General features: G+C 38.4%; 1 protein-coding gene across 3 annotated transcripts in view; it reads right to left on the bottom strand.

The window, feature by feature from the left end:
- morf4l1 (mortality factor 4 like 1) overlaps positions 1–10653 on the bottom strand; it is a 43741-nt gene extending 33088 nt beyond the window's left edge. For 2 of the 3 annotated variants that reach the window (XM_048615864.1, XM_020513737.2), the window contains exon 1: positions 2199–2279. The gene's annotated coding sequence lies outside the window, so the exon portion shown is untranslated. Of the gene's footprint in view, positions 1–2198; positions 2286–10589 lie in introns of those variants that run through there. The other variant, XM_020513735.2, reaches the window with a different exon arrangement.
- Between the last annotated feature and the right edge of the window lie 1046 nt (positions 10654–11699).

Here is an 11699-nt window from a genome sequence, read left to right as displayed (position 1 = left end):
ATAAGTTGTATGTCCTAAAGTAACAACTCATCACTTCAAATAACTAGGTCAATTTTCAAAGGTGGGAGAAATTTGGAGCTTTGTTATAGTATGCTAGTGTCAGCCTTGACTCAGTCACAAACATACACATCTGAGTTGGAGGTGGGGGGGGGGGGGGGGGGGGGGGGGGGGGGGAGGGCGTGGGGGTAGTGTAAGGCCTAAGTGCATATTCCATTCAGAAACTCCTAGCACAGTACTGAGGAATAGAACAAAAACAGATCTGGCAGCATCTATGAAGGAAAAAAAAAATCAGTGTTAACGTTTTGGGTCTGGTGAACCTTCCTCAGAACTATATGGAATAGAGACTGTCAATCTGTTGCATTGCCATGGCAACTCCCTGACCAATCAGAACCAACTTGTCTGTCTTGAATTTAATCAGCTAATTAACACAATTAGCACTTCCTGCTGCATCTCCATGCCAGCCATACAGCAGCCTCCAATTTATGTAAATTGCTGCTTCCTTTCCAAATTTTTTTTTGGTGCATCAGTCTTTATGATTGCAATAGGAAAAGCTTCAAGAGAACGAGTTTGGCAGCATGGAACAAGGCCCTTCAATCCATCACATCCATGCCTGCCATCAGGCACCTATCCACTCCAATCTCTTTTTCCAGCACTTGTTCTGCAGTTCTGTATCCCATAGTGCTTCAAGCAATTATCTAAATACTTCTTGTTGTGATAGTTCCTGCCTCTAACACCCTTTCATGCAGACTTCATGGCTCTTTTTAGCAACTTTTAAGTGCTGAGGAAGCACTATACTGACTTTCAGATGAAACATTAAACAGAGATTGCTCACTCAGGCAGGTGTGAAATATCCCAAGACTCTTGATCAATAATCAGCATCATGAAAATGATTTAGCTTCTAATTTATCTCACTGACACATTTCCAATAATCAAGGATAGCAGTTCAAGAGGGCTGTAAAACGCTTTAAAATAAAGCACTCGCAATTTTACAGCATCATTCATACTCAAGACATTCCAAAAGGGCTGAACGTTCAATGAACTACTTTTGAAATGTCAGCACTGTCGTAATATAGGATCCATGACAAGTTCGTATATAGCAAACGTCCAACTAACGATGTGATAATGCGTATCAAAATAATCTGTTCTTTCTGAAATTCTATCGACATTGGCTGAGGTAGATTTGGTGCTCTGCTTTGAAATAATGCATGGGATCTTTCATATCCATCTATAGGGGGCAAATGGGACCCAGTGTTTCAACATCTCCACCAGTGGGTCAGAGGTTAAAAAAGCACGATATAAATGTGCCTACTTCTTTTTCCCCCTTAAGGTACTGTTTATGGCAAGTGGGGAGAAAAAAATTAGTCAACCTGTTCAAAGCATGACAAAGTTATTAAAAATGGGAGGGGTTGACTGGCCTCTAATTGTTCTCAAGGCAGCACTATTACCTGACATAAGTAGTAGTTATGGGGTATTTGTAACAAGAGAAGCAGCCCATCTGAACATTAAACTTACCGCAGACATTTTTTTTAAAAAAGCAAGATCTTAAGATTTTTGAACATCAGGATGGAGTAAGAGAGACAAACTGTAAATCAGTGCTCAGTCAGAAAGTCACAATGCTGAACTCCTGAACAAGCAGTGCTAGTAAAAAACATTTCAACATCAAGATAAGCTTTTACTAAGATAGCAGTGGAGGTCGATTAATGCACAGAGGTCATCCTTGAAGCCACTGAGAATCAATCCCATGTGACACAGCTGGAGTGCCCATTTGAGCAGCATGAAAATACCTTGGAACATTTTGCAGACATTTCCATTTTCTTGCATGCATTTATCATGTTAAAATGTTCATTTGTGAGAAAAAGAAACAGGTCATCTTTGCAAAGTAGACTAGCTGCTTGTTGTAACTTGTGAGGGCAGACTGATCAGACTGCAGTGCAAAGCATCAGTCTGAATAATAAATTCACTGTTATTCAGCCACAAAGAAAGCAGCACAAAAGCATTTGTTAACAAGCTGATACCCTGATGGAAACAAAGCCAATACTATGCCTAACATAAATAACACAGGTTCGCACAATTTTCCTCTGCCAAAACTTTCCCCTGCTTCTCCTGCAGGCAAAACTTTAACCCAGCAAATACTGTATCAAGACACAAAGCCGACAGTTGCAATTCTTCATTCACCAGCCCTGTTCAGTTATACTCACTGATTAGCCTTTTGTAGTTCCTTCTGCTTTTGCAGGTTTGTGTCCACATACTTCAGCACTCGACTCTCTGGAACCCATTCATCCCAACTAAAAACCGAGAGAGAAAGTAATAAGACAAGACAAGATCAACAAAAACTGAGGCATTACAACGGTAACATGTTCAAAGCTTATACACAATATAGGGTAGAAACAAGTAAACCTAAAAAACACAGCTCAAGCAATTAAGAGAACAAGACAGATAGTTCACTAGAATCAGTGACTAATAACCCATGATAGAAGAAACAAGAACTTTTTTTGCAAAGTTTTGGTTATTATAAAGCAGAGGGAGGAGGACTGGATTATCCATTCATTATGGTTCACAATAAAAAAAATTAAAACAAGCTAGTCTGCCCTTTAATTGACCTGAGCAAGTCACAACAGTGCATATCTCATGACCTTATGATATAACTGAGGGTTGCGCAACACTTTAAACCACCAGACTTTAGTTGAACACGTGGATTCACTCTTACAATGAGCTGGTATTCATAACAGAAGCAAGCCTCTGAGCAGACATCAGAGGCAGGGAATTTTCCAGACTAAAAGCACATGACTGCATTCCCATTCTTTAAAAATCAATAATTCAGCAGTTTGACCTGTGGCCAAAGTCACTCAGCTACCCAATGAAAGTTTAATCATGCCTAAACTGCAGGGCATTTTGATGCTGGCAATCAGCATCTCACCCAAGATTAGCAGTTACAGAATTTGAAGTACAGGTTCACAAAGCTTAGCCTTATGGTTTTCACATTACTGTTACAGAAAAAGAACAAAGTAACCAATTTTAACTGAAACAAACTCAAGATATCGCAAAAGAATGACTGTTTTGCATGCAAGGCTTGAAAAATATACACAAGAATGTGATATTTTTAAATAAGAGAAGTTAGACAATGTCTGTAATAGGGTCATCATTTTATAAGCATTCATATTTTGGATCTCCAAGTATAATTTACCCAAGAATGTTCCAGTCAATATGTTTATTCCAGCAGTTCTCGTTTTTCAACGTACTCAGCAGTGAGTGAAGCCCAAAGCCCAGTATTCACCAACTTTCTGAAACTGGATGAGTCAATTTACAAGCTCTTATCAGCAAGCAGGAATATTCCAACTTTCCTTGGCACATTCAAATCACATCACTAGGAATTCACTCGTTTCTGCTACAGACAAGAGCTCCCTCGTTTCCTCATCCTCTCAAATTCACCACCTCACTGCACAATGCTCAGTCAATCTTCCATCCGCAGCAATCCTATGCCCCATACCTAACTATCACTATGTTGGACATGAGCCTGATTAAAATCTTCTGTACCTAATATTCATTCCAATCCCCACTATATCTAATGACCCACAGAACCTCACCTTGAAACACTTTCTATTCACTGTACTTTCATTTGGTGATATCATCTGCAGACACAACCACCAATGTTACCCAAATATATTTCTTAAACATGACTCAGTCCAGGGCAGCATGTTTGATTGAAAGCCACTACAGGTCAAGTCAAGGTTTTGTGCAGTTTCTCAGGAAGAGTGAAGCCATCCCATTCAGCTCACTCCTGTATCTGGTATAGAAATAATCAAGCCACTGGCTGCTTGCCTACATTAATCCTGGTTCTGTTCAATTCCAAGCAGAATCTCAATTCTCACAACGTGCAATTTTAGGACAATGGAAGCTCAGCATCTTTCATCCCACTGCTTGACACTTGGGACACAGTATTTTTTCACTGAAACAGGAGATAAGGAGTGGTGTTAATTTAATAGAAAAGCTGGCACAGGCATAATAGTCAAGAGAGCAAGAGGAAACCTGGCAGGATTGATCAACAAGTTATTTAGGACTGAGTAAAGTAAACAGCAAAAATATGCTAGCATGTGTTTGAGTCCGTGACTACAGATCATAAATTTAAGACAAAAGGAAAAAGCTGAGATAATCTCTCGAGCGGAAAAGGTTAAGCCCAAGTTGCTGAAATATTTAAATTCAAGACTGATTTTGATACAGTACAAAGAGAAACTGTTTCTAATAGCAGACCAGTCAATTAGAAAGCAAATTTAAAGTAACAAAGAACAAAGTAAAGTTAGAGCTGCTGCATGTTGCCTAGCAAAATAGCAGAAACAGATTAAATAGTAACTTTCAAAATGGGAATGGGGGAAAGTTTGCAGGGTTATTGGGAAGAGTAGGTGGAGAGAGGGATGGCAGAGAGCAATTGCATATCTAACTATTAAACAGTTGCCATGGCACAATGGGCCAATTTATTTTCTTTTGTGCTGCATTTCCTCATTTTAAAAATTATCAGAGAATTGAACGTTCGAGTAGGAGATTCTCTACCAGCAAGTGGAATGAAACAGAATGCAAATGTTTTTAATAAGCAAAAAAAAAATTTGAAGAAAAAAATCTAACTGCAGGGGTATAAGGCCTGTGTATGTTCAAGAAGTTCTATAAAATAGTATTTACTTTGATATGTGCAGGACCTTGACAAACCGTCAAGGCAAGGCAATTGAAGATAAATGCAAACTAAAGAAGAATCAGAATTAAGTGACCTCAGTGCACTGTGGAAAACTTGGTCAAGACAGCCAAATCCCAGATATTATCCATCATAAAGTAAAAAAGCCACTGAAGGCGAAAAATTAATATTATTGCAAATTTCACAACGTGTGGACTCAAACTAGGAGCAACAGTCATCTGCCATTCAATAAGATCATTGTAAAAATAAATGAATTCTTGGATACAAGGACACATGTACAAATTCCAGCATTTGAAGCCCAACAGGTTTTTGATTTTGTACTGTGGTTACAGGTTGAAATCACAATTCATGAAACTAGTACATTTAGATTTTGGAAGCTTCATCCTAGAAACCTTCTGGCTACATCAAGTGCCGTCTTGGAAACAAACATTATGCACAGTATCAGCTTGGCTCAGTTAGCAGTACACTTGCCCTAATAATGGGATTCAAGCCCACCCCGGTTTAGAACACATCTTCAAGCCAGCATTTCATCACACCTCTGCAGACTTTCACATCACAGGTTAAAACCGGACCCTGCTCCGTGTGGACATCCATAGATACAATAACATCATTTGACAAGGAATTGTTCAGCTTGCCAACCAAAATTCATTCATTCTTCAAACACAAGTCATCAATAATGAGAACTGCTCAATTAGCATCTGCTGTTTGTGGGGACTTGCTTTGTGCGATGCACGCAAATGTAATAACTTGCAAAAGTAATGTGTCAATTTTAATATCTGGACATTCTGAAGGTCAAAACGGGACATGAATTAAAATGTTTTCTTTTTGCGCTTAACATTTCTCCTAGGCCTTTTTAAAAAGGAAACCTTCCAAACTCATCATGATAACCATGCCGATGGTTATACACGTCATTTTCTGCTTTTAAGGTTGAATAACCAAAAGTAACTTTTTTTTAAAAAAGCCTGAAAGTTGTTACAATCTGGAATGCACTGCCTGAAAGGAAGCCAGAAGCAGTTTCAATAATGACTTTCAAAGAGAAATTAGATAAATTCTGGATGTGGAAGAACTTGCAAGTCTATGTGGAGAAATCAGGGGACAGTGGGAATAAAGGAATAGTTCTTTCAGTTACCTGGTACAGGCATAAGTCAAATGGTCTTGCTCTGTGCTGTATCATTTTACCTCTTGCCGTGTTCACCTTGAGAAATGGTGTAGGATTTTCTACTACATTAAATGGTGGTATGCAAATACAAGTATTTGCGGTGACAGCACTGATTTTAGTGGATAGTTAAAGGCAAATTACCTAAAGCAAACTCACTGATTTCTACCAGAGTGAATTGCTGTAGTGAATAAAACATTTCAATTTGATGGCAAAATTAGATAAAGAACTCTATGGTAATGAAAAGCCATAAGCGGAATCATTTAACAATATTAATTGTAATCTGACACTGCATTAAAGAGAAGTCAGTCTCAAGGCCAGCCTCCCTCCTTAACTATACACACAAAAATCTTTAAAAATTCATACTAACATTAACTTATGAGACATCTCATTATAGTGAGTCAAACAGTACATGACCTGCATTAATACCATCATTAAACCAGAGAGAGTTTTCATGTTGATTCAGCTTCAAGCTGAGCAAAATCTTGTTCTCTCCCTTCCCAAAGGTGCCAGAACTTAGGAGTCACAGATCTAGCAATTTTCTCAACCAAACAGCCATTCCTCAGTCAGATAGCATGAATTGCCAGGCTATTAAGACCACGACAGATCTCACACATGACCAGGTATTAATTTCAGCTGATGGCTGCACACGTGCACTAACCAGCCAGCAATGAGATGTGGGTAGCCTGTCTGAATCATTCTTCTTGCTAATTCAGAGGTTAGGTTCAAAATCATGCCCAACAGACAAGACACACTGACTTGGCATAAAAAGGTCTGAATTGGGACCATTTCACACATTCTGCCTGACTCAATGCAATATTCACATTTGGAAGCAATTTAAGAGATACTCCCCATATTTATCTATTTTAAATAATTGTGCTATAGATTTTCCAACAAGTTCACACCTCTATCTCTTCAAATGTTCATTTTCTGCGAAAACCAACTTTCGGGTTTATGGAGTTTCAGGCACCAAATAAAATGAAAATAGTTCTGTGAAGCAGCATGGAAAACAATGACATTTTAGTTTAGTCTTAAGTAAAATAATTCTAACTAGTCTTTACAATACCTGCAATCTTGAAGGTACCACACACCTAAGCTGTTTAAATAGGTGAAACAATAAAGAATTACATATTTGGTACTTTTTCTCATTAACCTAACCTATAGTTGTATACAAAGCATATCTTCAGGACTCAAATCTATTCCAAAATACCGACATTTACATTGGTTAATGTTGAAGGAAGCAACGTCACGTGCACTGTGACAAGGCATCAACTTTGTAATAAAATAAGAGAAACATCTTTAAGGTAAGTGCAAAATGCAGACATTGTTGCAATATGGCTAAAGACTAAATGTTTCTAACAGCAATAATTTTTGCAGTTTATCCATGTCTCTTTTGTAAAATAATAATTGTTTAAAAATATTGAGTTAAGCACCACAATATCTTTACATGATACTTCCAAGAGTGAAAAATAGAGCTGTCATTTTCTGTCAACATTTTAAAAAAAATAAACCTACATACTTCTATTTGTGTCAATTTAACAGTCAAAACATGATTGCTTTGAGCAAGCTATAAGCTTCCATTCAAAACATGCACCATATAAGGTGGAATTGAAGCACTGCAACCTATAAACTCCTTATTAGAATGTATTATCATCTTGATACAAAGAGCATCAGTTTCTTTCAGTCCTTTTCATCTTGACAAAATTCATTCTCTCTTTCTGGAGGTGTAAAGACTTACCAGGATGCAGTTCCAATAGCTGCAACCCTTAAATATTTACAGTACCCAAGCAACTTTTGCACATGAGCCTTAACAGTACGTGGGTCAACAGATGCCTCAGAGACTTCAATGCCCAAAGGTCAAGCATGTCCTTAGTCAAAGTCTAGCTGTGCACCTCCAACAGAAATGATTACAGTGTTGTCAAGAATGAAGAACAAATAAAGGTTAGAGGAACCATTGCATTGGAGCTATTAATTTTAGTGCTTGGCCACTTTAAATTCTGCATGCAGTTGCAAACATGGAATAACCCAAATTGTTCTCCAACCGTTGGGGAACCTCCGGGTTGCTGCACAGCCACGTGGCTTAGAGAGAGAACATTGATACAGAACTCCAATGACACCCTGCTTCAGCACCAAGCCACCAACACCCCCACCCCGCCCCACCAAGCTCAACAAATCCCCAGATACTGCTATCATCCAAGAACTTCAAATTAGCAAAAATCCCCTTCAAGTCTCCTGTGTCATTCTTTCTTCAAAAGACGAACAGAACCGGAGCCTCTTCTAGGGAATAAATCAGCACATTAATCACTCAAAAGCTACTCATACTTCATCCTCCTCCTCTTTGCAAAGGAGTACCTGACCATCTTGAGGCCAGATCACAAACAGTGGGAGACAAAACAGTGTCAGAAGAATATCTGACAGATCTTATTTGTTTGAAGAGCTGTTAAAAAATTCTTGCTGTTTTTAAGTTCTGATAACAAATTCTGAATTTCTAAACAAAATAATTATATGGAGGTGCACAAGTGTTTTACATTAACACAACCGATCTTCAGTTCCAGAAGATGCAAACTACGTATGCCCATTGCTCATGTATTTTGCCCACAAGCATTTAGCATCAGCTCAAATATTAAAATAACCACTGACCGCCATCTGCCATTGAAGTCCTATTTCCACATTATAACCTTGACTACTTACAGCAGGTGTGATTCATACATAATTCGTCATGGCCAGCATAACATGGCAGCAGCATGACAGTACTTTTAAAACTCTGTCTGACTCAGACTTAAGTCTATTTACACCAAGCAGCAGCTAAGAAGGATCTTTCGAAATTGCTTAAATTAGCTTATCCGATTGCTCCATTTCTCTTCTGTTGATGGGCTTTTCAGCTCTCAAACAGTTGAACTTTCAACACATCTATTGCTATGTTTTAGTCTGTTGAATGTTAATGGTAAATTGCAAATGGAATTATAGAGTGAAATTTACATGAACATTTACTAAATCATTGACCTATAATCACAGAAATCAATGAAGTTTAGAAAATGTCATTAGTGTAAAACATTTTGCTGGTGCAGTTTGGGGAACAGCTGCTTAATTGAACAGCTTGATCTATCGAGAACGATCCTGAGCAAGTGAGGACATACAGCTGTTTCCGCCTGAAATGAACAGAGCGCATATGATAAGTTACCATCACCAAAATGAAAAATTACATTATGCAATGGATAAAAGTTATCCTTTGCTTGGCAGGTGACTGCTTGATTTAAATGTGGATGTTTCAAGAGGTGAGAACTTCAAACAGAAGTTATCATACAGTTTCAGTGACAACCCCATTGTAAACGTGATGGGCAAGTGAAATCATGCCTGCCTATTTGTTTTCACCTGATCAATGATACTCAACGGTGTTGATAAACAACGTGGTAAATTCACAACATTCCTTCCCAGACTGCAAAAACATTACAATACAAATGTGCCAGAGGAGCCAAAAAAGACCAATCATAACTGTGGCAGACAGTAGCCTGTCTGTGGCTCCAACACCACTAAAAATCCCAAAAAGACAAGTACATCATAAGCACAGTACCCTTACCTTGCCACCTGATTTTACATCCCCTACCACCGGTCTGCTTTCTCGTCCCCAGGCAGAAGGGTGCATAAAATTCCAGCTTGTGTTTATATAACAACGTTAGGAAATGAAACTACATCAATTCTCAAACCTTTGCCTTTCCTCCAGCACAAGTAAAAGTTTCAGGAACTCATCCTACAGTTCAACATCAACTTCCTTCAATTTATAACTTATTTTAAAACTAGAATTTTGTCTTGCCTAGAGAAACATAGAAAACAGGAGCAGTACGCCATTTGAGCTTGATCCACGAATCATTATGGTCACAGTCAATCACCAGCCATGAAAGAATTCCATACTGTGGCTTTCCGGATGCCAGGTCCACAAGCATTCAGGCAAAACTCCTGAAACAAGACCTTGATGGACTAGCCACTGTGTCTGGATTGTCTTTCCTCGACTCTCAAATTGCCAATACTGCAGGGAGAGCAAAGAAAACACTTCAAAGACATTCAGACACTTCCCTTGAAGCATAGCAGCATTGCCTTCAAAGATTTGGAGGAAGGGCCTGCTACAAAATGCTGAGAACACTGATAACATGTCCATCAAACTGCATCCTGGGTCAAGCTCCAAAGACTTTATGAAGTAGAGTGACGGCACAGAAGGAAATAAAAGGAAGCAAATCCTGTACTCCAGATTCCACCATCTCATGGGATGTCTTCTCTGATATGAAGAGGAGCAGTGGGTCCAAAGTCAGCCTGCTCAGTCACACGCAGAGCCACAGCAGAACACTGAAAGCCTGAATAGTGTTTATCCTTAAATGGAGGGGCAGGACTGATTGCAGCATTTATACTTCAAGGTTACAAAGACATTTGGTGTTTTCACAGTGTACCATTAATATGATAAAACAAATTGAATCCCATTTTTTGTCAACTAGTGAGTAAAAATAGCTATGCAACTAAAATTCTCCCCTCACATGGCCTCTAACTACAATTAAAATACCATCAGTGGTTTTCATTCTTTGGAACTATTTTGATAGATTACTCCAACCATTTATGTTACCGATGTGTTGCAAAAGTACTTTTCATTTAATTCCATTGATCTCAAACTCTCAAAATTCTAGCTTCTCCTAAAGCATCTGGACAATACCCGCCTCACTCATGCACAGTGTCTAAGATTGTCAATTTTTCATATTTAATACTTACTTTTTATTCCAGCCACTATAATGTATGAAGTACTTCACTTGTTTGTCCTTTATAGCAACCTTTACGCACTGCAATAGAAAAAATTAATGAAAGTTAACTCAATTAAATTCAGCACTCATTAAAATACCACCAAGTTTGAGGGATCATTAGGAATAACATATCATACAAGAAATGTTTTGCATTATTTTAACTGATGTTGAAGTCAAAAGGTACACACATTGATCAGCAACTAACATTGTAAGAAATAGGGCCAAGTGTGAGAGATCACGCAAAGAAATTATTTCCATTCTGAACAGGGGGGCGGTGTCCCTTACATCTGCTTCCAAAGCTGCAACAACAGATCAAGTACTCCCCCATCACAATCAAGGGTATGGTACTCTTTCCAACAAATTCCAGGGAATTCGACCTTGATAGTTGCTGGCCAAAGTTTGATATTCTGACATTAAAGTCACCAAACCTTTCTATTGGATGAAACCAAGACATAGTGAATTTCTTAGGGATAGATAGTAAACTCCACATACAAAGCTATAGCCCTAAATCTCAGGCCAGATTTTGTATATTAAACAGAACAAGCCGGATCAGAAATCACACCAATTTAGGATTCATAGAGAAACAGACTGCATCAAACTGACACACCCTCAAAATTGTTGGTTTGAAAAACCAGAACACCAACGCATTTCACTTTAAATTAAAAAAAAACTCAGCATAAACTAAAACAATCAAACGTAATTCTCAAAATATCAATAAAAGCCTGGCATTCCCATGTAATAAAAATGGTATGGATGTGCTCAGTCACCAAAACTCAGTTACCCTAATAGTATTATCTTTAATTACCTTAAAACAGAATACAAATACTCATATGGAAAAGGAGGAGACAGAAAAATCAGTTCCTATTTTCTGAAGTTACTCCAAAGGATAAATAAAGCCGGAAAAAATTTCAGTGTCGGATTGTGTTGGACGAACACTCAAAGGGACACCGGACTTATTGCTAGCATTTGCCATCCTTGCAGGGAATGGAAAGAAAACCCTTGGTAGGTCCTGCTGCTAAATCCCTATCAATGACCACAGGACTAGCAGTGGAAAGTGAACAGGCTGAGATGCTAACAGGAT

Source organism: Rhincodon typus, chromosome 33, assembly GCF_021869965.1.
Source record: "Rhincodon typus isolate 14 chromosome 33, sRhiTyp1.1, whole genome shotgun sequence".
NCBI classification, from domain to species: domain Eukaryota; kingdom Metazoa; phylum Chordata; class Chondrichthyes; order Orectolobiformes; family Rhincodontidae; genus Rhincodon; species Rhincodon typus.
Note: the sequence above shows the minus strand (reverse complement) of the source record. Positions and strands in the feature narration are given on the sequence as shown.